We start from the raw sequence: 25,499 nt of genomic DNA, 5'->3' as shown, positions 1-25,499 counted from the left end.
AGCACAAAGGATGACGAAACATATAGCTAATTAAACAAGTAAGGAAGAACAATCAAGCCAAAGACAAAACACGCCAAGGATGCCTTCAATGCCTTGCTAAGTCACAAGCTGAAATGTAATCAAAAAGAAATATGGAAATCTGTAAAATCCACTGGCAAAGACAGCTCCAAGCTCCGATCTCGTTTCCTGAGGGTCTAATTTCTGACGATACAGAAAAAGCTAATCACTTGAACAATTACTTTAGATCCATGTTTTCTGCCCCTACTGATTAGAGCACAGCCGGGCCGATCCCCTATTGCCTTGATAGTATATCAGGTATAATTATTTCTTACGAAGGTGTCCTAAAACTCTTAGAGTAATTAAAAGCTAATTCAGCCAAATTTATTTTTGTGCTGTTTAGTGCGACATTATCTTCAAGTGCTCTCTGCCTAACGAATGGAAAATAGCGAACATTGTGTCAGTACATAAAAATGGTCCTAAATGCCAAGTTGAAAACTCCAGGCCAGTATCGCTAACCAGTGTGTGTTGCAAGTCTTTCGAGCACATTCTTTACTCTTCTATATTTCATCATTTGCAGGATCACCAATTTTTTGTCAATTTTCAACATGACTTCAGAGCTGGATTGTCATGTGCGACCCAACTTGTTGAATTTTCACATGACATTTTTTTCCCTTTTGATTATGTTAAACAGGCTGGCTGCGTACTGCTGGACTTTCAGAAGGCTTTTGACAAGGTGTCCCACTCTTAACTGCTGCTTAAGCTTTCTTGCCTTGGTTTGTCTTACATCATCTTACACTGGGTAAAGGACTACCTCCACAACCGCAGTCAAAAGGTTGTCATCAATAGCGAATTGTCACTTTGTACCAGTTACATCTGGTGTACCGCAGTGGTCTGTGCTAGGACCACTTCGTTTCCTAAATTTTATAAATGATATCGGTTTGGGTGTAACTTGTAAAATTATATACAGATAATTGCGCACTATATCGAAATATAGAAAATGAAGATACAGATGCTCTGCAAACATACCTTAGCCGGATCATAGCATGGTCCTAAAAAATGCTGCCATATTCGTTTTAACCAAAAAAAATTGGCGGGGCCTTAGCTTTGGTTAAGCCTGGTAGGCTGCGAAAGCAAAAGCGCAGTGCCTCCAACAGAAGGAACGCAGTGCGCCATGTCTGCAGGTCACGCGTGGCTACCGGCTGCCGCTGCGCGAAGACTCGACTTGGTAGCCCATCTCTCACCCTGGTATGACGTCAGAGGTCATTCTAAAGGTGAAACGTGGCTACCGGCTGCCACTACGCGAAAGGCCGTTCATGAGCTTAGTATTGCTTTCGCAATAAAAAAGATAAACATCTCGAATAGTTTCTTTTTAAATAGTCACTGAAATAGCCACATATCAGGATGTAAAGTACCTAGGCATTTATGTTCCCATAATTTAACCTGGAACAAGCATGTCGATTACATAGCAATGAAGGCTGGTCGCATACTTAACCATGTGAAACAAATTTTCGTAATGTACTAAGTGGCGTGAAAGAAGTTCTGTATATCTCAAACGTGTTCTCAATTTTAGAGTATACAACGGTAGTGCGGAATCCAGCTATTAAAATCCTTATCAAGAAACTGGGAGGAATAGAGAATCATGCAGCACATTTCATTTTAAACACTTATGATCGTCACCGCAGTGTCAGCGCGTTAAAGAAGCATTTAGGATGGGATTCCCTACAGCTCCATCCTGCCTTCTTCAGATTAGTCTTCTTAAACGACTTTTGACGCTTACCTTGCACCTCCCACATACATTTCCCGTAGAAGAAACCATAGCCTCAAAACGCCTGAAATTGCCTGTCGGACAACTGCATTTAAAACAAGTTTTTTCCCATGCACAATCAGCGAATAGAACAGCCTCAAAAATGCAATAGTTTCATTAGATGACAGCTTCCAGCCGCTCTTCAAAACACATTTACGGGGACTAACTGATGAATCAATGTGCCACGCACCATAAGCTATTGACTGCTCTCCTTATGCCTTCGAGTTTTTGCACGCTACTATTTCCTTTTCTATACATTTTAAGGCGAAAACCTTGAATGCCTCATACTCTAGTTACCAAGGAATGTTAGCAAATGTGTCCGCGTTTCGGCGTCACTACTTAAAATAAGTGGAGACGCTACCGCTGCACCACGAAGGCTCAGGGTTTAAGCATGAATAAAGGCGCATCTAGTGAATGCACGAGTCTCATAAGTGAAATAAAAATAAGAAAAGAAACAAAAAAATAAACATAAGAAAACAAACGAAAAAAAATAAACATTAAAAACAGAAAAATAAAATATAAAAATAAAAAAAACGGTGCACCAGGAAGCCCTTTCGCCTTGTAGCACTTTTAGAGCGCCAAAGTGCCCCTAAACTTTTTCATGACTTGTAGAGCATTTCCTAAGTGTTTCACATAGCTTGCCACTGTATGGCACTGTTTTATACGGTTTCAATTCAAGCCGAAGTTTCACTACCCAGGACACCTAGCGAGAATCAAACATTTAGTACTTTCAGCATGGCTACCATAACTTGCAATGAGTAAGGAAGTGCTAAAAGCAACAGCCAAGAAACAAATCTCACAACCTGCAAGCAGTGATAAACAGTGCTTTTATTTCTATACACGAATAGACAATACAAAGCCCACAAACGTATATGACAATAGCAATGTCCAATATTTGCACAAATAAAAAACAAAAGGTGACAAACATTACTAAAATGAAGTGTGCGACATGGCTTTTTTTTTGTATTTGAGTGCGGTGAAAAATGCCAACAAGATGGAAAAAAAAGCTTACCAACTGTACGCTTCACATACCTCTGGGTTTCTAAAGCAATATATCTACACACAGCATAGGTACGGAATGACTAACATATCACATTGGCAAGCCTGTCAAACAAGAAGTGCACATATCACAAGGTCTGGCATCCTGTTTCTTATAATAATTATAATATAATGTTTATTTCCATTATAACAGAAATGATGCAGGTGGTGAGAAAGAAAGCGAGGACGCTTGACTGAGTTCTCACCACCTCTCAGGCAGCGGCATACAGCAAGAAACACTGCGCTCTGTACATACTGCACACATGCAGCAGAAACAAAAAAGAAAGTACAACAAAAGAATTAACAACACGTAATACAACATTTACACACATAGTAAAGCAAAATAACACATAATGCAAGGCTTCATTCCAAAAGTGGTGTTAGTGCTGCTTATGAATAATGAGTATAATTACAATTACGTGCTTTCAATTATAAAATCTCGTACGGTGGAAAATGGAACATGAAGGACATCAACGTTTGAGTCAATAAATATGTTTAAAAGTAGCGGGAGACGGTAATTAAGCATTTGGTGTCCGTAATTTGTGTAACAGGTACAGACCAGTGTGGTTATGGAGTCTCGAAATGCTGAAGTGAGGCTAAGCGGGTAATTGAGTTTAAGTAGGCTTTTTGTTCAGTTATAAGATTTAATTAACCTGTAATTATAGATTTTGTGGGCGTTTGCAATGCTGAATATGGTAAACAAGTGCCTGGTTGTGTGTCCGTAGGGTAACCCATATATTATTGTAAGCATCTTTTTTTTCCAGTACTGACAGTTTCTGTAGGTTTGTGTTTGTTGTGGTGGCCCATATCAGTGTGCACTAATTGAAGTGAGAGCACAATAAGGCGCGGTACAAAATTATTTTCACTGTATGTGACAATAAATTCCTGTGGCGGTAAACAAGACCAATAGCTCTTGATAATTTTAATGATATATCATGAATGTGTTCATCCCACTGCATGTGCTCAGAGAAAACTACACCTAATGTCCTGAATGAGTGTACTATTTCAATTCTATTCGACTTGTAGTAAAGGTCATTTGATAGGTGGCATATCTTGTTTTTAGGATGAAAAATGATAATTTTTGATTTCGACACAGTAAGGGCTAACAGGTTCGAAGTTGACCTGGCTTCCAGCGCATTTAATATATGTTTTGCCCTCAAAAACAAGTTGTGGACACACCACAGACCAATATGGCAATGTCAGTATAACAATATTACCACAGAACTGCAATCACACTACAGAGGAGCACAAGCGCATCACAGAGGAGACAACAAACTGTGAAAATCTTAAAAATAAAACAATGAAAACAAATGGAGAGGAAGCCATCACAGAGTCTCAGGGGTGAAGCGTTGTGTTGTGTAAATCTTAAAAATAAAACAATGAAAACAAATGGAGAGGAAGCCATCACAGAGTCTCAGGGGTGAAGCGTTGTGTTGTGTAAATCTTAAAAATAAAACAATGAAAACAAATGGAGAGGAAGCCATCACATAGTCTCAGGGGTGAAGCGTTGTGTTGTGTAAATCTTAAAAATAAAACAATGAAAACAAATGGAGAGGAAGCCATCACAGTCTCAGGGGTGAAGCGTTGTGTTGTGTAAATCTTAAAAATAAAACAATGAAAACAAATGGAGAGGAAGCCATCACAGAGTCTCAGGGGTGAAGCGTTGTGTTGTGTTTAATGGCACATAGGCAACTAAGGCCATCATGCGCCAAGAACAAGGTATAGGAAATAATTTCTGCGTTATTTAATAAAATTGTGAAAAGTGATCAGTGGTGTAAAGGGCCTAAAAGTTTACCTACCTACTAATAACAGAGAAAAAGAGATTTAGGAATGGCTAAAGGTAAAAACATTAAAAAGGTCAGGTAGCCTCAGCGTCCATCCTTGGCTGGGCAAGGATGTCGAGGATCCCAACCAATCAAATAAAAACCTCAGCCTTTTTTCTCAAGAATGAGAAAGTGGCTGAGGGACATCACGTGAATCACTGGGTCATAATTTACAGCTGGCTGAGACAACCTGCTTCTGTTAAAAATCTAAAAACACAGAACATGTCAACGATGGCATTTTCACTTATGAGTAACGCGGGATGAAAGGGAATGGATAGATTATAAAACAGCGAAAAGTACTTTTTCCGCAGCTTGTTGAGTCTAGAGCATTGAAATAAGATATGGTTTACCGTCAGTTCATCTCCACATGTACAAACTGGTTTCTCTTGTTTATCAGCAAAAAGCTGTGTGTGGGGTGTGCATGGCCTATACAGAGACTACATATAACGACTTCTCTAAAACGTTCCTGGTGCACACGACTTCCATTCTCCTAAGACTGGCTTTACTGAGTGTAGTTTATTATTTATTTCCTTGTTCCAGACGGACTGCCATTTTTGTCGTGCTTTAAGGTGTACTAATTTTACGCCATCTTTATACGGCATATTTACATTTTTAATTTGCTTGCCACGAGCTTGGGCAGCGCAAAAATCTGCTCTTTCGTTGCCTTTTATGCCAACATGACTTGGTACCCAGCATAGCCTTATGTTCTGTCCTTGCGCGATGGCTGTTATGTTGTGTATGATGTCGCCAACCAGCGGGGTGGTTGCATTTTTATAGTTAAGGGCTGTAAGGACACTTAGCGAGTCAGTGTAAATAATACTGTTTGCGAGGTTGTTGTTTACTATTTTATCTACAGCTACACAAATCGCGTAACATTCGGCAGTGAAGATGGATGCATAGTGTGGAAGCCTATTTCATTCCAATTTCCTTGTACCACTGCACTTCCAGTGTAGGTATCTGTTTCTGAACCATCTGTGTAAAAAGCTGTAAAAGTACTGTACTTTTCTTCGAGTGTACGAAATTCTTGTATTATATGTTGTTGTGGGATTTTTGTGTTACGGAACTGTGTAAGGCTGAAATCGCAGACTGCAGGGAAACTATACCATGGTGGCAGTGGATGTCGTCTTTGAGCAATGCGTGGTAAAGTGTCTAGTATGCCCAGGGGTGAAGCAGTGAAACATGCGCAGTCATTAGCTGTGAATCCAGGTGATGCACACACACACACACACAAAATTTAAAATAGAAATATCATTACAACAATTACAAAAAAATCTTGTTACAAAGATACGCGATGCCCATGCAAGCACAGAAACCTGCGTGCAGCTTCAGAAAAAAAATGCCACACAGCAATTTGAAAATGTCCTAGTTGCTGAAGCAGGGGTAGTAGTTAATCTGTCGGCAGGTAACATTCGGCAGTGAAGATGGATGCACAGTGTGGAAGCCTTACTATTTCATTCCAATTTCCTTGTACCACCGCACTTCCAGTGTAGGTATCTCTTTTTGAACCATCTGTGTAAAAAGCTGTAAAAGTACTGTACTTTTCTTAGAGTGTACGAAATTCTTGTATTATATGTTGTGGGATTTTTGTGTTACGGAACTGTGTAAGGCTGAAATCGCAGACTGCAGGGAAATTATACCATGGTGGCAGTGGATGTCGTCTTTGAGCAATGCGTGGTAAAGTGTCTAGTATGCCCAGGGGTGAAGCAGTGAAACATGCGCAGTCATTAGCTGTGAATCCAGGTGATGCACACACACACACACACAAAATTTAAAATAGAAATATCATTACAATTACAAAAAAATCTTGTTACAAAGATACGCGATGCCCATGCAAGCACAGAAACCTGCGTGCAGCTTCAGAAAAAAAATGCCACACAGCAATTTGAAAATGTCCCTAGTTGCTGAAGCAGGGGTAGTAGTTAATCTGTCGGCAGGTAACATTCGGCAGTGAAGATGGATGCACAGTGTGGAAGCCTTACTATTTCATTCCAATTTCCTTGTACCACCGCACTTCCAGTGTAGGTATCTCTTTTTGAACCATCTGTGTAAAAAGCTGTAAAAGTACTGTACTTTTCTTTGAGTGTACGAAATTCTTGTATTATATGTTGTTGTGGGATTTTTGTGTTACGGAACTGTGTAAGGCTGAAATCGCAGACTGCAGGGAAATTACACCATGGTGACAGTGGATGTCGTCTTTGAGCAATGCGTGGTAAAGTGTCTAGTATGCCCAGGGGTGAAGCAGTGAAACATGCGCAGTCATTAGCTGTGAATCCAGGTGATGCACACACACAAAATTTAAAATAGAAATATCATTACAATTACAAAAAAATTCAGGGGGCACTTTGACTGTCTAAAGTGCGTAGAGGCGAAAGCGTTTTCCGCACCACTTTGACTGCTTCAGTGGAACTGGTGGCGTCACATATAATTGAGTACTAATTACTGTGGTGACAAGTCACTAATTAATGGTTAATTACTATTAATGCCTGAATACTAATTAAGCTTCGCCTTTAGGTGTGGAACGCGACAGCGTGTTGTAGCGCTGCCAGGGAGTCCACGAACGCCACCACCTGTTCGGCGCGATGCCTTGCCCTTTGAACGCAACGCTTTTTGAGGAACGGAAATGGCGCAGAAATTGTGTCATCTCGGTGGACACCTGAACAGCACCGTAGAGGAAGGGAGGAAGTGGGAGTGAAAGAAGACAAAGAGGGCCCGTAATGAAGGAAATGAAAATTGTATTTGAGGAAAGAACTGTCTCACATATCTCGGTGGACACCCGTCAAAATTCAAGGGGGCACTTTTTTTACCTAAGGTGTGGTCACTGATGTGTGGTTAAGATGTTAAGCTTCGCCTCTAAGAGTGGAACGCGACAGCGTCTTGCAACGCTGCCAGGGAGTCCATAGAACGCCATCGCGCATTCGGTTCTACGCCTCGCTCATCGGTAAATTGGTTTTTGAGGAAAGGAAACGTATGTCTCTCATATCTCGGTGGACACCTAAACCTCGCCAGAAGGGAAGGGAGGAGGATGAGGGTGAGCGAAGACACTGTATTCACTAGACGCGCCTTTGTTCATTCCAAACCATCGAGCTGGCATGGCGGAGTGGATAGCATGCTTGTCTCTCACGCCGAAGACCGGGGTTCGATTCTCGAGCTCGACTAATTTCTCACTCGCTTTTATTTGTTTATCTGGTCTGACGAGACAGATTAATTAGGCTAATTGGTTAAGTAACCAATTAACTAAGCTCAGTCCCACTTACTTGGAGCATCACTATACGATGCCTTCAATTGGTTGCATGGTTCCTAGGCAAAGTACAATTGGCCCCGTTTGAAATTCGCGCACTGTGACGTCACAGCAGTTTCGACCAATTGAAAAGCGTGACATTTTCTGTCGACAACTGCTGCTTACAACGATGAGGCATTAAAGGCTTTCGCCTTAAAAATCTTGTTACAAAGATACGCGATGCCCATGCAAGCACAGAAACCTGCGTGCAGCTTCAGAAAAAAAATGCCACACAGCAATTTGAAAATGTCCTAGTTGCTGAAGCAGGGGTAGTAGTTAATCTGTCGGCAGGTAACATTCGGCAGTGAAGATGGATGCACAGTGTGGAAGCCTTACTATTTCATTCCAATTTCCTTGTACCACCGCGCTTCCAGTGTAGGTATCTCTTTTTGAACCATCTGTGTAAAAAGCTGTAAAAGTACTGTACTTTTCTTTGAGTGTACGAAATTCTTGTATTATATGTTGTTGTGGGATTTTTGTGTTACGGAACTGTGTAAGGCTGAAATCGCAGACTGCAGGGAAATTATACCATGGTGGCAGTGGATGCCGTCTTTGAGCAATGCGTGGTAAAGGGTCTAGTATGCCCAGGGGTGAAGCAGTGAAACATGCGCAGTCATTAGCTGTGAATCCAGGTGATGCACACACACATACACACACAAAATTTAACATAGATACAGTGGAACCTCGATTATACGACGTTCAGGGGACCGCGCGAAACCGTCGTATAATCCGGGTGTCGTATAATCGAATATCAAGCGTGATATTTTTTAAAGGCTGAACTTCATCGGCATCTTTTTTTTTTTTTTTTTTCGGAACACAAATGAAGCACATTTTGCCGGTACAGGGCTAGTCTTCAACAAACAAGATAAAATGGCCGTTGAGGCTGCCGTGAGCAGCGGGGCAGCGGCTCGCTTGCGCGGTTTTCTTGATAGGTGGAAAGATTAAGGCGCACCGGTTGTCGGCTGGCTATAGTGTGCCTACCGTATTTACTCGATTGTAAGCACCCCCTTTTTTACACGATCGCGATGCCCTAAGTGAGAGAGGGTGCTTATTCGAAAAATCTAAACTGACCTGACCCCCCCCCCTTCACCCCCCCGGGCCCCTCTTTTCGTGGCGGAATCTCGATGAAACGGGCGCGAAAAAAAAACATTTTATTTAGGAAACATTCAAAAGAAAAATAGCTGCAGATAGTTCTGTGCCGCCATCTGTCTTGTAGTGTCGGAACGCCATCTGTCTTGTAGTGTCGGAACGCAGCAACACAAAAAGCGCCGTAGACGCCGCTGTCCTCGCTTTGGCAGCACGGCCTCGTCCGCTTATCTGCTTTTTCAGCAGCCTACGGTCCGCCATTGCTGCGACGCGAGGCGAGGCGCGTCTTATCTTTTCTCTTTATCTTTCCTCTGATCTTTTAACTCTCCTCTATCTGCACTTGGCAGCGGTGGTGGCTTGGCTCAAGCCAGTCGGCAGGCCCGTGCAATTTCCTTTTCATCCTTCTCTCAGTCACAACAACAACGCGCAGGCCGCGCCTCCTCGGGACTCCGACTGCACAGGCTCCACGAAAAAGAGAGCAAGTGCACTTGGCGGCCTCGGCAACGCTCTCTTCCGTGCAAAAAAGGGGGTGCTTAGATTCGCATGCAAAGTTTTTTTTTCCGAAATTTTTTTCCGCAAATAGGGGAGGGGGGGGGGGGTTAGAATCGCGAAAATACGGCACATCCCGGCCTGCGTTTGCTGACGACCTTTTTTGACGGACGGTACGAGCCAAGCCAGACGTCGTACGAAGCGGGGTCCTTCTAAAATTTGCGTCGTATAACCGAGGTTTTTAATGCATTGTCTCTATGGGGGTTTTGCCGGGACCGCACAAATTCGTCGTAAAATGCGGGTCGTCGCATGACCGGGGGACGTATAATCGAGGTTCCACTGTATATCATTACAACAATTACAAAAAAATCTTGTTACAAACATACGCGATGCCCATGCAAGCACAGAAACCTGCGTGCAGCTTCAGAAAAAAAATGCCACACAGCAATTTGAAAATGTCCTAGTTGCTGAAGCTGGGGTAGTAGTTAATCTGTCCTTTCAACAGGTAGAATATGCTGGAACCACCTGAAAATAACACAGAACATAAGAGATCCATTTTCAGGTATCCAGCAGAGGCGACATTCCATTGTGAAAACATGGCGGTTAGCAGAGAGGTTAGCCCTGTGTAAAACAGCTCAACATGTCGTATTCTGTGCAATATGACAACACCTCTGTCAGTCTTGCAATACAAGATTCATTTTTTGAATGACCCAGTACAAAACTAGTACTGTACACTGCCACTGTTGGCCATGGCATCCAAATACAACTGCAACAAATTTGCATCGACAGGAAACATGAAAAAATCAAGCTCCCTACCAAAACTCATGAATGAGAACAAAGCAACTTTTGCAAACCTGCTAGGACTTTAGAAATCATGGCTCTTCCAATTGCTCCACAAAAGATAAAAGGTTTGCTGCACAAATTCTGTTCATTCATACTTGCCAGGGTAAAGAGAAAACAGACGCCAAGGCTGGCTAATAAAGATTGCGTGCGCTACATTGCCTATTTCTTCAAACCATTCTGACCATCACTGTGTACAGGAACATAGCACCAACAGTAGAATCTGTATAAGCGGAAATAGATTAAATAGAACCACCACTTAAATGGAGCACTAGTATAAGACAGGGATTCTCAAACTGCGTTCTACGGGCTGCTTTTGTTCGTTCTCCGAGCACCCACACTGGCATGTCCCCAGTGTCTTGGCGCAGCCTGCCGAGATGCTGCTGCACCGGTGGACGCAGGATTAAAATGCTGGCAAGGTGGTATGCAAGGGGTGTGGAGCACAAGGAGACGCGTGCTACGTGCAATCTTGAGCGCGACAACTGGAGTCGCGGGCTGCACCACCGAGCTAACCCAGTCCGCATCATTAGATGGCTTCGAAAACTCTGAGGCGAGGTTTTGCTGCCAGTAAGCCCATTTGTACTGGAAATCCAATATCTTTCACAATTCAAAAAAATGATTGCTAGAGGTTAGCACTGCTAAGCACGGAATATTGAGTGAAGGCAGGTTTTTGCAGGTGGACACCAACGCCACCTACATGAGAGACTGAGGTGTCCACTGACCCCGGGAGCCAGTTGTGCGCCTTTCCTCCCATCAAAATCAAGGGACTGTACAACGTCAACACCAACAAACCAAATGAACACTGGCGGCCCACTTGTTTTGTTTGGTTTCTGAGAAAAGGAAATGGGGCAGTAACCGTCTCATCTTGGTGGACACCCGAGCAGCTTCAGGGGGGAAGCTGGTCTTAGAAAAAAAATTTGATAATGAAGCCATAACAATGGAATCTTCAAGAAACACATATTTTTGCGTGCTGATTCCAAATATGCAATTTAATGTTAGGTAAAACAAGTCCTTGTGCACTTATATGTTCTTTAACTTTTTGTCCAGAGCTTTCAATGAATTTTGCAGCACGAAACTTGCTAGGACGCATCCCATTGGCTTGTCCTGATATCAGACTAGGCAATAAGGGAAAAATTATTATCCTGCCTATCATAGAAGTTGAGTTATATACAGGGTTTTGAAGTTGCCACTTCACAAACGGGAAGAAACTGACAATTTCAAAATCCTATAACTCACCTTCAAAAACAGGCAGGATGATAACTTTAGCCTTATTGCATAACTTGATGTATAACTTGCATAACTTGAGAAACCAATGGCATGCAATTTAACAAGTTCCCTGCAGTAGAATTTCTTTCAAACTCTCAGCAAAAGTTACCTAACATATTGCAAAAGTGCACAAGGGCTTGTTGTACATAAAATTAAATTACATATTTGGAATCAGCACACAAAAATACATGTTTCCTGAAGGTAGCATGGCTGTGACTTCATTATTAAAAATTTATTTCTAAGACCCTCTTCCAGGGAAGACAGGGGGAAAAAGAGAAGATATGTCATGTGGCTGCCACACCACCAGCTCTTCCACTTGAAGGTCAAATTTCAGCACCCATTACCTTAGCTTGACTAGGCTAGTAAGGCTGGCGTTCCCTAAAAAAAAAAGAAACTCCAAGTTATGCTGGCACGAGCTGGAAGCGGCAGATAGCCAATGAAGCCGATCAGACGTCAAGTGATTCCGTGCCAAGCCTAGCCAGTCGAATACGCGAATACAAGGAAACGTTTGTTTGTCTTGTGACAGTTTTCTGCATTCTTGTTTTGTGGTTAGAGGTGAGAGCATGAGTGAGAGATGGGCATTGATTAAATAACAGCCCAAGGCAAGAAAAAAATATTTACAAAAGTGAATGAAGCAGCAAAAAGAGCACAGGGGAGCCATTCCCAACCAGCAAAGACCTGTTGTGACAGTTCTGATGACCGAATGTGAAGAGTGAGGTGAAGGCCCTTGGCATACAATGAAGACTGTTGGGGATCCCCTGGTCTAAAGTTTATAGTTTATTAAGACAATGTAAAAAAAAATCTCCAAAAAACAAATACCATTTAGAAAAGTTTCAATGACTTGGCAGCGACCAAATACTGCAAACTTACATAAATCGGACTGTGTTTAAAAACCACAACATCTGGCCAATTATCCGAAGATCAATTTCAAACCTTCGGCAAAAAAGAACAAAGCCATCCCTTCTCTAATCTGTCGTTCGCCGTGTGGGCTGGTCACAGATGCTGCAGGCCTTCGTTCAAATTCCACAAGTGGGCTTCTCCACACACCATAATTGATGAAAACAATATAACCAACCAGCCGCTTCAAACTTGGCTTATAGGGTTTAACGTCCCAAAGCGACTCTGGCTATGAGGGACGACGTAGTGAAGGGTTCCGGAAATTTCGACCACCTGGGGTTCTTTAACTTGCACGGACATTGCACAGCACAGTACACGGGACTCTAGAATTTCGCCTCCATCGAAATTCAGCCGCCACTGCCGAGGTCGAACTCTTTTGTCTTTCTGGCCAGCAGCCGAGTACCATAACCACTGAATCACCACCGAGGCGGTTCTAACAATCACAACGTGAAAGCGCAAGGTTTCTCCTATTATCCTGCTACGCTGTGTTTCATACTTGGCACCCACAGCCCTCTCTCTGTTCACAACTCTTCAAGCGTGAGCTCCATCCAGCTGCCTGGTAATTACGATAAACTGTCATATGCGGGGAAAGCCCACTTGGGGAATTTTGCATGGGGCTCCAGAAGGAGGCCAGAGTGGAAGCATCACCAGCGGGGCAAGCAAAAGAGTAAAAATCCCTCCTATTGCAGGGTGCATTGTAGACTGGGCACCTGACCCGTACGAAATAGCAGCCGTGTCAACAACGGGGAGGGCCTCTCGAGTACAACCGCTGATGCAAAACGGCTGTGAAAGCTAAAGCAAAGAAATGCCAATTTTTTTTTTTTACCTTCACAGCTGAGTGACCAATTCCACTGTAGTTTATAGGTGGAAAAAGTATCATCAGATTTACAATTACCTTTTCTTTAATTTTCAGTAACTTGTCAACAGAATTCACAATGTTTTTTTTTTACTCTTTTGCAGTGAAGTCTGAGCTCATGTTGTTCCATTCTGCTCTCTCTTTTTGCAAAAGAAACTTCTGATGAATAGGGTCCCTCCAAATTTTATTCAAAGAGAGTCCTGCGAGTTTTTGAGCCGCGTTAAGAGGATGACAGAAAAACTGACCGCTCCGAGTGGCCATTCATCTACAAACAAGGCTACCAAACCTATTGCAAAACGTTTTAAATCAGCGCCTTGACACACTTACCGCACACAACTCTACGTTTCCCCCCCAGAGTGCGACACCGACACTCACATTAAGGTGCCACGCGGGAGAGCTCAGAGTTGATGCACGTCAGCTGCCTGGTCTCTGGGTGTCGCTTGAAGAGTTCCACGACAGCAGGTTCGCTGTCTGTGGCTTGGAGCAGTTACCTGCACAAAGAGCACAAGTGGTACAAAGGGCATAGTTACATCTGACATGCAACGGCAACTACAGCAACAAATATTTGCATTTCCAAGCCCAAAGGCAGCACCTGGCCGTTGGACACCTTGTAATGGAGGGCGGTGGATCAATATTGTTTAGTGAGCAGCTTCTCACAGTGCACAGAAAAATACTTGCAACGCAAGTGTTGTTTCCTGCACATCACTCGAATCGAACGGGGCTGCTACGGCAGCTGAGGACAAAAGCATTTTTGAGAGGGAAACCGTTTATGAACGCGCAAGTTTTCCGTATCATGCAAGATTTCACAATAACAATGAATATATCCACAGATCATCCAATGGCAGATCTGTATTTATTTTTTTTCCATCAACGCCTTTGCTACCGTCAATTTCGTTCCCCACTGATGGTTTAAGGCAGTCTTAACTGTTCGCCGCGATTGACGGAAATATCGGAGGAATATCACTTGAATATTTCCACAACAGTACCCTATTATTTTCGAATTTTCAGAGTTTCTGACCAAGAATGTCAGGCATGTTCGATGACAGAGCCATAGTTACCACAGCAAAACTTCCGCAGCAAAGGATGCTTTCCAAAAATATTTAGCTACCTACGGAACATGCTGCCTAAGTATATTTCACCAAATGTGGCAGCACTTTTACGATGATGATGGCGAGGAAAGCCGTGCCACGCCTTTTCACTTATAGAACCTAGCTAGCCCCCCCCCCCCATAAACAAATGGAGAAAAGGGGGAAGTGTAATCTCTGCTATAAAAAACAAGAACAGAACTTGGAACAAGTGTAATGTGCGGCCCATTCCAGGTCATCTCCAGTTCTCGTCCTCACGAGACTTGCTTTCTCTAGTAGCACAGCACTCATTTTTACCTTGAAAGAAGGCCTCGGAAAGTGCTGTGTATTACAGTCAAGCCCACTTATAACAATACTGGTTATAACAATATATTGGATATAACAATGGTCAGTCATGGCACCATCAGCTTTGGTATGTGTTCTATGGTAAAATAAACTGCTTATAGCAATGCTGTCAAGGCACATTATTGGTTATAACAATTAAATCTGGAAATTGAGTGTCAACCATTATGGAAAAAAAACAAACAAGGAAATGCTACAACCACGCCAGCAAAACCATGCTTACAACACAAAAGCGCGCGTGTGGGGCCGACCAAAGGACTAAGCTGGCACAGCAACGCCACGAAAGCAAAAGAACCCGTGAATGCGTTCCCCTGAGCAAAAGACCCATGCAGAGAAGAAAGTAGGGAGCATGGTAGGGAGCCTTGGCGGAGCAGTCCATTATTGACGTTTCTGAGGGGTGCGCCGCTCGCAGAAAAAAATGTGCAGACGCGTTTTTCTTTGTTTTTACACTCTGAGCTATGGCTCGCACCGGCAGCGCGTACGTTGTCCCATCTTCTGCTGTTCTTCTACAACTTCCCCATGGTACCCGCTTCACAAATTTCCCGTGTCCCAGGGGCAGGCGTCATCGCATCAGAAGAGCTGCTGCATTGGCTACGTGCACCATGCGTACCCCTAATCAGTCGGTGCAGTGCGCGTGCGTGCAGCCAGAGCGGTTTTTCTCTTGTCAGCTGTCACCACACCCGTAGTTCTGCATGCTTCTTGAATTTCCCATGAGAATCACTTCCGGAAAGCCAGCTTGATTCCTGTGACATGGAGGTGCGCAAAGCTCCCGGTGGTGCAGTGATGGTGGTGCTTTAGTCATCGGTGAACGGTGAACATTTTTCCGGTTCCCTGAAGTTCGAATTAATGAGCTTTTGCAGCATTAGAACAGTCAAACCTCTCCGGGTTTTTACTGTCAATAAATGCCCTGAAGATTGTCATCTTTTCTTTTTTTCGGCACAACCCTGTTATAACAATTACAGTTAAACCTCGATATAACGAACTTCAATATAACGAAATCCTCAATATAACGAAGTTACAAGGCATATTTAACTTAATCCCCATTGGAAACCATGTATATTTTGCCTCGACATAACGAAGTAATATTGCTGCAATTTCATTACAACGAAGTCGCGTATCCTAAAAAAATTTGCCCGGAAGGAAAATGTCGCCGTGACGATGACGGCTGCGGGGAAAGCGGTGCTAACGTGAGTGACTTGGGTAACCCACGCGGATGGGCCTCATGGGGCTAGCGGAATTCGCTCCCAGCAAGCGGGAGAGAGAGAGCAACCCTCTCTCTTACCCCCCGTCCGGGCCCGCCTTTTTTTTTTTGCTCGGTGGCCGGCGACGGCGCACTCCTCTTCTTTCCCCCCTCCCCCCCCCCCCCCCCGCCCACTCCTCTCAGGCTTCTTTGCTGTGCATGCGTCAGCTTACACGCCCGTCTCTCATTGGATCTGCCAACCCATGTGATTGCTTGCGCACTTGCGCGGCCACCGTCGCCGCCGTACTCCTTGTCCGCGCTGTCGCGTTGTTCACTCGCTGCTACCACACGTGCTGGATAATTCGCAGGCGTTGCTTTGGTATCCCTCGTGTATGCCCGCGTGCGTCGCCGCCATGAGTGGCAAGCGGAAAGCCCTTTCGCTTGAGCAAAAAGAGGCGATTCTGGACGCAGTTTCGAAAGGCGAAAAGAAGAAGGACGTAGCGGCTCGATTCAACATATCCATGAGTACGCTTTCAACAATTTTGAAAGCCAAGGAGTCTATCCTCAGCTCAGTGAAGTGTGGAACGAGCGCCCAACGTAAGCGATTGAAGCCTGCTACGTATCAAGACGTAGATAAGGCTGTGTTCGCCTGGTTCATGGACGCCAGAGCGCAGAATGTGCCGGTAAGTGGCGCAATTTTGCAGCAAAAAGCGAAGGATTTCGGTTGCCTGCTCGAGAAGGATTCATTCAAGGCAAGCAGTGGTTGGCTCCACCGTTTTAAGGCCCGGTACGGGATCGTCGGACGGGTGCTGTGCGGGGAGTCAACGTCGGCTGACGCGCCTGAAGCCGCTAGTTGGCTGGAGAAGGAAATGCCAGCAATACTGACGCGATACCAGCCATCGGACGTTTACAACGCGGAAGAAACTGGATTTTTTTATCAGATGCTACCGAATCGGACGCTAGCACTGAAAGGTGATCGCTGCCATGGTGGCAAACAAAGTAAACTGCGCATAACTGCTCTGCTGTGCACCAACATGGATGGCAGTGATAAGAGAGTGCCACTTGTGATTGGCAAGAGCAAGAAGCCGCAGTGCTTCAGAAACGCTCGGAAGCTGGAAGTGGAGTACACTTCTAACACGAAAGCGTGGATGTCCCGCGACATCTTCCGTGACTGGCTCCGGGCGTTCGACAAGGATATGAAGAGTGGCGGCCGCAGCGTGTGCCTCTTGGTGGACAATTGTTCCGCCCATCACGTAGACGACTTGGAGCTTACCAATGTCGAGCTACGGTTTTTTCCACCGAACTGCACGTCGCTGCTTCAGCCGCTCGACCAAGGAGTCATCAACAGTGTGAAGTGTGCGTATCGTCGCCGGTTGATTGACAAGCTGCTGCTCAATCTCCGCTTAAAACGCCCCACTAAGGTGGATATTTTTCAAGCCTTAGAGATGTTTTCCGCATCGTGGAAGGCGACATCAAAGGAAGTTATCAAGAACTGCTTCCGGAAAGCCGGTTTTGAGAACGGCGTGGCTGCAGCAGCGAGTGCCTCCGAAGACAATAACAGCACGGAGGCTAATGAAAGGGCTCCATTCGATGGCGAGGAAGGCGATCAAGCCGGCCTTGAAGAAGCATGGAGGTGCCTGGAGAGTGACGGGGCCGTTCCTGACGGTGTCGCTCTGGAAGACTTCCTCTACGCCGACTCTTGCGTCGTTGCCACCAAGGAAGTTACCGACGACTCCATCGTGCAGGATGTGCTAGGAAGCACGCAGGAGGACCCAGGCAGCGATATCGATGCTGAAGACAACGATGCCCCGAGCAGCCGCGAAGTGCTTGACGCAATTGATGTTCTGCGGCGCCACGCGAGTTCGATTGGGCAGCAAGATGCAATGCAATCCTTGTGGGCCTATGAACGCAGTGTGAGGCCATCTCTGATTGCAAAGCAGACGCAAAAGAAAGTCACTGATTACTTTCAGAGAAAATAAAGGATGAGTGCTTACAACTGGCAAGTGATTTGGTAATGTTTCCGCATGCTAGGTACGAAATTTCGATGCAACGAAATTTCATTATAACGAAGTAAAGTGCCGATTTTTACGACTTCATTATATCGAGGTTTAACTGTATTGGTTATAACAATGGTACAGTGAAAGCTCGTTAATTCAAAACTCGATAATTCGAATCTTCGGATAATTCGAACTACACTACTTGGTCCGGCCAAGCTCCATAGAGATCTGTGTATAAAAAAGCCCGTTAATTCGAAAGCGAGTCGGCTCCCTTACGGATAATTCGACCTACGCGCCACCGCGTCTGGGCGGCTTGGCACACAGCATGTGGCCAAAAAAAAAAAAAAAAAGCACCTCCTCCGCATACTAGTTAGCTGCATACGTTTTAAACGGGAACAGAAGATGGAACTAGATAAAACCTTGGAAAAGTGGGTAAAGCTTAAATGGCACCATCACCGGTGCGGTGGCCCGGCCGCACCGGATGGTAGGGGTTGGCGACCGCGCTGGCGGCTGCCTACCCTCTTTTCCGCGCAACCTCCGGAACTCGCATCTAAATACTCGTTAATTCGAGCCCTGTTAATTCGAAAATACGGATAAGCACTGTCAGCGCAGTTCCAGCCAACGCCCATGAAGGCTATGACTTCGGACCGGCGCTACAAATTATGAGCGAAAAACTTTTTTTTTCTTTGCGAGTGTCGTCCATGCTTCCACCCATCGGTTGATAGCCAACGGAAGCACGCGCTCAGCCGCGAACAAGACGCCCGCTTTTGAGTGGCAGTAGACGGCGTCCGCCCCAATCGCCCATGGCACATAAGGCGAACATACTGAAAACGAGGGCTTGCACAACCGAACAAGCGCTGGCACTCTGCCAAAGTTCGCTTCCCCCTTGCTGGAGCTACCCCCCCCCCCCCCCCCCCCCCCCCCCGCGTAAGAATCTGAAAAAAAAAAAAAGCGTCAGTCGTTAACGCTTCCTTCCCTCCGTTTGGTACAGTCTTGGCGGCGCGCCAAGATGCTGCGCAGGGATAAGTGGTTATCGCTGCGCAGCATCTTGGCGCGCCGCCAAGAAATGCGTTGTGGGCCGTGACGGTGCCAAACGGAGGGAAGCGTTAACGACTGACGCTTTTTTTTTTTAGATTCTTAGGCGAAAATCAAGGGGGGGGGGGGTCATTATTTGAGTGGGTTCGTTATGCGAGTAAATACCCTACATATACCGTAATGCAAATAGTTCTTGTCGGTTTTTTCGCGGCCATTCGATAATTCGAACATCGGATAATTCGAACTTTTTTCCCGGTCCCGTGAAGTTCGAATTAACGAGCTTTTACTGTATTTCCATGGCACTTGAATATTGTTATAAGTGGGCTTGACTGTATGTACAAAGCTGAAAATCGGAAGAATGGTAGCTAAGAATATGTGCAAAGTCTTGTATATTTGACTCTTGTTTTGTAATCAACTTCAGCCTCAGTGCAGCGGCTCATTTTTATTTTGCTTGTATTTTTTGTATTACCAACATACCTAGCCAATCAATTTTCGAAAAGTTGTACACACACAATTCCAGCCTTTTTTTTTAGTTCGGAAGTATAATCAATAACGCTGCAGTTTCATGTGTTTCAGTTTCAGCAGCCCCCTGCTACGCCTGCCCTCTCTTGGGATCCACTCTTAAGGGGCAGCAATTATTTTGCCTTCGCATTGCACGCCCTACCCAAGCCCATTTCTTCCTTTCGATTTCGACTAGGATGTCATTAACCCGCGTTTGTTCCTTCACCCACTCCGCCCGCATTCGGTCTCTTAATGGTGCACCTATCACTTTTCTTTCCTTACCTCGCTGCGTTGTCTATAACTTAAGCTGAACCCTCGTTGTCAGCCTCCACATTTCTGCCCCACAGGTGAGTACCAATAAGATACAGCTATTGTACACTTTTCTCTTGAGGGATATTGGTAAACTGCCATTCATGTTCTGAGAGAATGTGCCATATACGCTCCACCTCATTCTTATTCTTCCATTCATTTCCACCTCATAATGCGAACCAGCAGCCACTGCCTGGCCTAGACGTATTATTTTAGTAGACCTGTCTTTAGAAGAGTAGACGTATTCCCTTACCACTTCCAGAACTTTGCTACCAATTGTGAAGTGCTGTTCCCTTGCTAGACTGTTGAACATTGTTTTGCTTTTTGCACGGGCAAGCTGGGATGCCCTTTTCTTCGGTTTTGTTTACTTTCAGGAATGGGGTTGCGTAGCATATCCTGCTAACGATGAAGGCATAAGACACAATCATCAGAAAATGTGTCAAACGAGCGCTAGGGCTGCCCATTTCCACGTCCAATGATATACTGGAGAAAATGGGCCTGCATAACAATTGGAGAGAACTGACTGAAGCGGTTAGAACATCGCAAATCGAAAGGCTAACATCCACACCCGCAGGAAGGAAATACCTAGAGCTAGCGAAATGGGCAACCGTAGATAGCACAGTGAACACCAGAACAGATCTGGGAAGAGAAATAAGAGAGCATCTTATTATCGCTCCCATACCTAGAAACATGCATCCCATCCACGGCAAAGGCAGATGGAAAAGCAGGGTCGCACAGCTGACTGCTAAGCTAGGCAAGATGCCACAGGGAACCGTGGCCTACACTGATGCCGCGGTAGGCACGCTAGGAGACACCGTCTCCGTAGCCGTCGGGGACTCAGGCAGAACGTTGCGCGTTGTAAGACACCTTGACTTAAAACCCCTTGTGGCGGAGGAGGTTGCAATAGCGATCGCTCTAACTCAGCCAGGTACCAAATACGTAGTAAGCGACTGCAAAGCCGCAATTAGAAATTACAGCAAGGGACGCATCCACGAAATGGCGGCTAAATATCTAAAAGACTTTATCCCAGCCCACAATATTCTAATTATCTGGACCCCAGCCCACTCGGGTCTGGTTGGAAACGAGGCCGCCCACAGGCTCGCCCGCTCCTCTTTACCCCGGGGAGCCGTGGACACCTCACACGAAATCAGCACTAAAGAAACAAATACCTTTAATAGCATCACAGACATTCAGAAAAAGAACAAAAGGATCTATCCTCCTCCGGATAGATCGCTTAGCTCGGCTGAGGCCTATGATTGGAGAAGACTCCAAGCTAGAAACTTCGCATCCCCGCTCTGGAGGAGCTGGACAGGAGGTGACACGAGGGAGGATGCGGAGGTGTGCGAGTTCTGCGGGCATACCGCTACACTCGAACACATACTATGGAGATGCCCCAGTGCCCCAGGATATGGCAGAATCAATAATGCAGAGGAATGGGAGACCATACTCAGAAGTGCCGACCTTAGCATACAACGATACGCTACCCGCCTGGCAGCAGAAGCTGCGCGACTATACCGTTGCTAGTCTTCCAGCTGTGACGCTGCCCCTCCCCGGACGCCTGCGTGCAGACCCGGAGGGGCACCGGTCTTCTTCTGGCGGAAATAAAGTTTCTTCACTCACTCACTGGGATGCCCTGAATGCCGCCCGCCCAATCCTCAGTTCTGAACGTGACGAGGGGGTGTTTCGTTATGTTCACGCCTAATGGAAGAAGGCAGGGTGTCGCAGAATTTTTTTGAGCAATAAAACAGGCTGATCTCAACCTGACTGCTTCCTCATCGCAGTCCACATCAAGTTCTGTTACCTGCTGCAAGGAGCTCTCTGTCTGGGGTCAGTCTGAAATGACGAGGAACTCCCACAGACTCTTGCATGTCTGCAACTGTCTGTGTGAATAGAGATGCATTTAGTTTAGGTAGAAACAGGCATTATAACATTCACATTTTAAGACCCGTACCAAACAGACAAGGTTAATGGTGCTGTATGGAGCCACACAAAACACTGGTGTCAATGATGACACGCAGTGGCTCCTAATTGATTTTCTTTAAATTGCACATTCGTGAAGATCATAATAGTTCAAAAATTTCAACGACCTTTTGCTGCACATTGCTGATACTTGTTAAGGCACGTTTCTATCATAAATAACTGCACATTTTCAAAACAGCCGTGGCGAAAACAATAAATAAGTAACCACTTCAAATAAATGTCCCGAAGTGGCACACATGCTATGAGGGACACCTCAGTGGAGGCTCCAGGTTCATTTAGACTTCTTGGGGTTCTTTAACATGCGCTGACATCATACAGAAATGCAAGGGGCACCTGTGTACAGCGCAATAACATCAAATAACCCTAGGTGATTACTCTGGAGTCCTCCACTATGGCATCTATTGCTTAAGTGTCATTTAGGGACGTTAAACTGGAGAGAGTGAGATTGGTTTTTGCCACGCCTCTCTAAATGTTTGAATGTGCGGTTACACAATTTAATTCTTTTTTCCTTCAGTGAAAATGATGCTTTGAGACGAATATACACAGATCACCCACTGACATTTGCCTACAACCACTAAATAATTTACAATCAAGACCCGTATTTTACCGCGACTGCGCAAAAAATCGCAATTTAAGGATTTTTCATGATGTTATGTGATAGCTGTCATTTTTATGCCACTGATGTTATGTACATCAGTAGGAATGGCAGTATTTACTTATATGAATATCACGAGAGGTGAAAGCTCGAGAACTCCCAACAATCTCTCACGAACCTCGAACTATTCGCTCCTCGCATAGGACGAGGGACTTCCAAAAAAACGCAGATTTCACGTTCAGGACAAAAGCAGCGCATACGCAGACGTTATTTACGAAGCAATGTTTCAGATAAGCAACAACAGAGCAAACCGACTACAATACTTTAATGCACGCAGCCTCTTTACACAGCAGCAGCCACCATCACCACCACGCCCTCACTACTCGCTGTTTCGAGCTATCCAGTTCTTCATCTGTTTGCCCTTTACTGCTTTCCCTACTACACTCAACTGTTTTCGGTCTGGCAAGCCTGCTTTAGCAGGATTCTGGAGTAAGCTTGTGCGAATATTGGTACTTTTCTTGAAATAATTTCAAAGCAACTACAGTATTTACTCTCATAATTTGAGCACTTTTTTCTCTGCGGCTTCAAAAAGAGGGTGCAAAAATTACACAAATTGTTTTCGAGACCATCGTAAAAGCTCTACAAAGGCAATAATGTGCCATATAATACTGTACATTGCCAACTATTCATTGACCCCCCCACCCGTTTTACCTTTTACAGCAGTCTGGTTGGCACTTGAGTCAGCCTGACTGCATGCGAGAGGAAGGCATGGAAGTTGCAAGTGGCGGTCGAAGGCAACAAAACTGTGCATCACAATGCTGGCGGTAAATGCGACTGTGTCGCTCTGCGGTTGGGGCTTTTAGCTGGGTGCGCACTGCAGTGCCATCACGTAAGAAATAGTACATCAACCAGTTTACTTTACCATCACCGGTGTTGAGGGGCCGCATATAAAAAAAAAGCCTCAAGAGGGGCCTCTGCAGGATCCGTGCCCCGTACATGGCGACATACTGCAAGCATCGCAACAAGCAATGCCATACGAAGTGGCCCTCCACAAACATTCGCTTGAGACGAATACTCTCGATACCTTCAAATACCAAACATTCTGATCGAACTGAATACTGATTACTTTACTATTCAATAGAATATTCGCACAAGCCTCTTCTGGACTGTGGGAGATGACCTTTTGGAAAGTGGAAGAAGGTGGAAAGCTTTGGGGACAGAGACAGCGGCTTTTTGGTCGCAAGGCTTTACAGCTGACGTAGTAAAACGGGCTGAAAACATGCCTGGTATGGAAGGCGCACTATGAAGTCGCCTAGACTGTCCACGCTTCTCAGCTCTCACAGGCACACCCGGTCCTCGTAGCCAAAATCGATGAATAGCAGCTGAAACTGCAACCAAGAGAGAGAGAAGGGAAAGAATTGGACTGTGTCCGAGATGACAGGCCATACAGTCTGTCCCGGATATGCCGGACTCTGAGGGGATGGTGAAACAGACTCAAGGATGCACTGCGTCCACACCAGTGACATGCTTCTTGCAGCACCACGCCACCCGCCAGCATGCTGGCAGCACGCCACTCAATAGGCCTAGCACATGGCAGCCGCAGCAGACTGCACTTTGAAATTATTAACTGCCTGTCATAAGAGGTCTAATCGTGTTGACAGCACACTATAAATTGAATAATCTCTCATTAAAATTAAGATACAGATAATTTCCGCAGCTCCAATCAGCAGCGAAGCACACCAGGCGAGGGCTGCTGCCAGGCTTTGTTCGGCCAGACAGGTTGGTTTTTCACCACAAAGAGCTGTGCACCGAAAGTTCCCTTTACCACACGACAGCGGTGTCGCATGGTAACAGAATATGGGAGACTGAAGGCTAGCAAACCACGCGTTTACTTCTTCATGTGGTTTCACTGTGCCAACGCTGTCGGAAGGCGTCCAATGCCATGCCGCGAACACGTCTCTGCGGACGGCAACTCCCCGCGGGAGTGCCGCTACAATTGTTCGATATACCGGGATTGTATTAAGTTTTGCACTCCTGAGGGCATCAGAAAAAGCCCCAGCTACAAGAAAGATTGACACAAATCTCATGTTCACAAAAATTTGTGCACCGCCCGAAATTTGCATTATAAAAAAAAAGAAGCTGACGTTCATGCCTAAGAGGTGAATCTAAGCAAGTCCACAGTTTGAAGCATGGGTTTGCGATGCATTCAGCTACTTATCGTTTCACAGGGTTTCAGGTACACAGGCAGCTATGACTATCACACATTGGACACAGGATGACAAATTTCAGTTCTCTCAAAGGACTAGAAGTTTCCAATACTGAATTCAAAATGAAATTCGAAGTAGCATGCGCGTAACAATCGGATGCACATCTGAAAGCGCGGTAAGAACAGACACGCGTTAGAATTGGAATTAAGGCACCTACAATTTATTCAATACATTTCTTTTAGGAACCTTAAGGCACATGAAGGATCTACTATGGCATATTCTCCTGAAGTCAAGTCTTCCAAAGATAATGAGCTCGACAAAAAACTGGGTAAAATGCCTTTTTCTTAGATATTTCAAGTTTCGCGCAACAGAAAGTTATGAGCTCACTTCCATATGCCCCACATAGATCCTCCGTTTCTTTCATAGATAGCAGGCAACGCTGCAGAAGCTGCGGAAGTAGAGCATCCGCGAATCCATGTTGCTCCGCCTCTTAACATTCGTTCTACTCGAAGCGCCTGTGCTTGGATGAAAACAAAGAGCGAAATACATAAAGCGAAATGGTAGCACTGAAAATCATGGTTATACCCATGAGGCGGTCAGCGTTCGGGGCCTGTGTCCATAATTTTCATCGAGTGTGGACTACTTTTTAGGCGCGGATGGAGGCTGAGCGATTCTCCCTACCAGCCGCATATCAGCCTTGCTTCCCAAATTCTCGAGTCTCAGGATTAAAATGTGTTAAGAGGTAGAACTAAGCGGAGGAGGCTGCCAGTGGCAGTGCCCCAGATTTGTTGCAATGAAATATGCTTGTGTTCACCTGGGTCGTATGGTGAACTATTTTTTGGGCGCGGACTCGACCTGCATGAACAGACGTGCCAGCTTTGGCAGCGTTGCC

The 25,499-nt window shown here is 45.2% G+C and overlaps 1 protein-coding gene across 11 annotated transcripts in view; it reads right to left on the bottom strand.

Annotated features, from left to right (window-relative positions):
* The window catches only part of LOC149354059 (uncharacterized), a 66,643-nt gene that overhangs the window by 13,401 nt on the left and 27,743 nt on the right, over positions 1-25,499 (bottom strand). For 6 of the 11 annotated variants that reach the window (XM_089583030.1, XM_089583025.1, XM_089583027.1 and 3 more), the window contains 4 exons: positions 23,680-23,788; positions 21,627-21,701; positions 13,752-13,867; positions 2,611-10,042 (listed from right to left, as the gene is read on the bottom strand). The gene's annotated coding sequence lies outside the window, so the exon portion shown is untranslated. Of the gene's footprint in view, positions 1-2,610; positions 10,043-13,751; positions 13,868-21,626; positions 21,702-23,679; positions 23,789-25,499 lie in introns of those variants that run through there. The other 5 variants (XM_089583028.1, XM_089583023.1, XM_089583029.1 and 2 more) reach the window with 3 other exon arrangements.

The sequence above is a fragment of the Amblyomma mixtum genome, chromosome 3, assembly GCF_055824585.1.
Source record: "Amblyomma mixtum isolate Tamu chromosome 3, ASM5582458v1, whole genome shotgun sequence".
Taxonomy (NCBI): Eukaryota; Metazoa; Arthropoda; class Arachnida; order Ixodida; family Ixodidae; genus Amblyomma; species Amblyomma mixtum.
The sequence above is the reverse complement of the archived record's forward strand: the minus strand, read 5'-3'. Positions and strand labels throughout refer to the sequence as shown.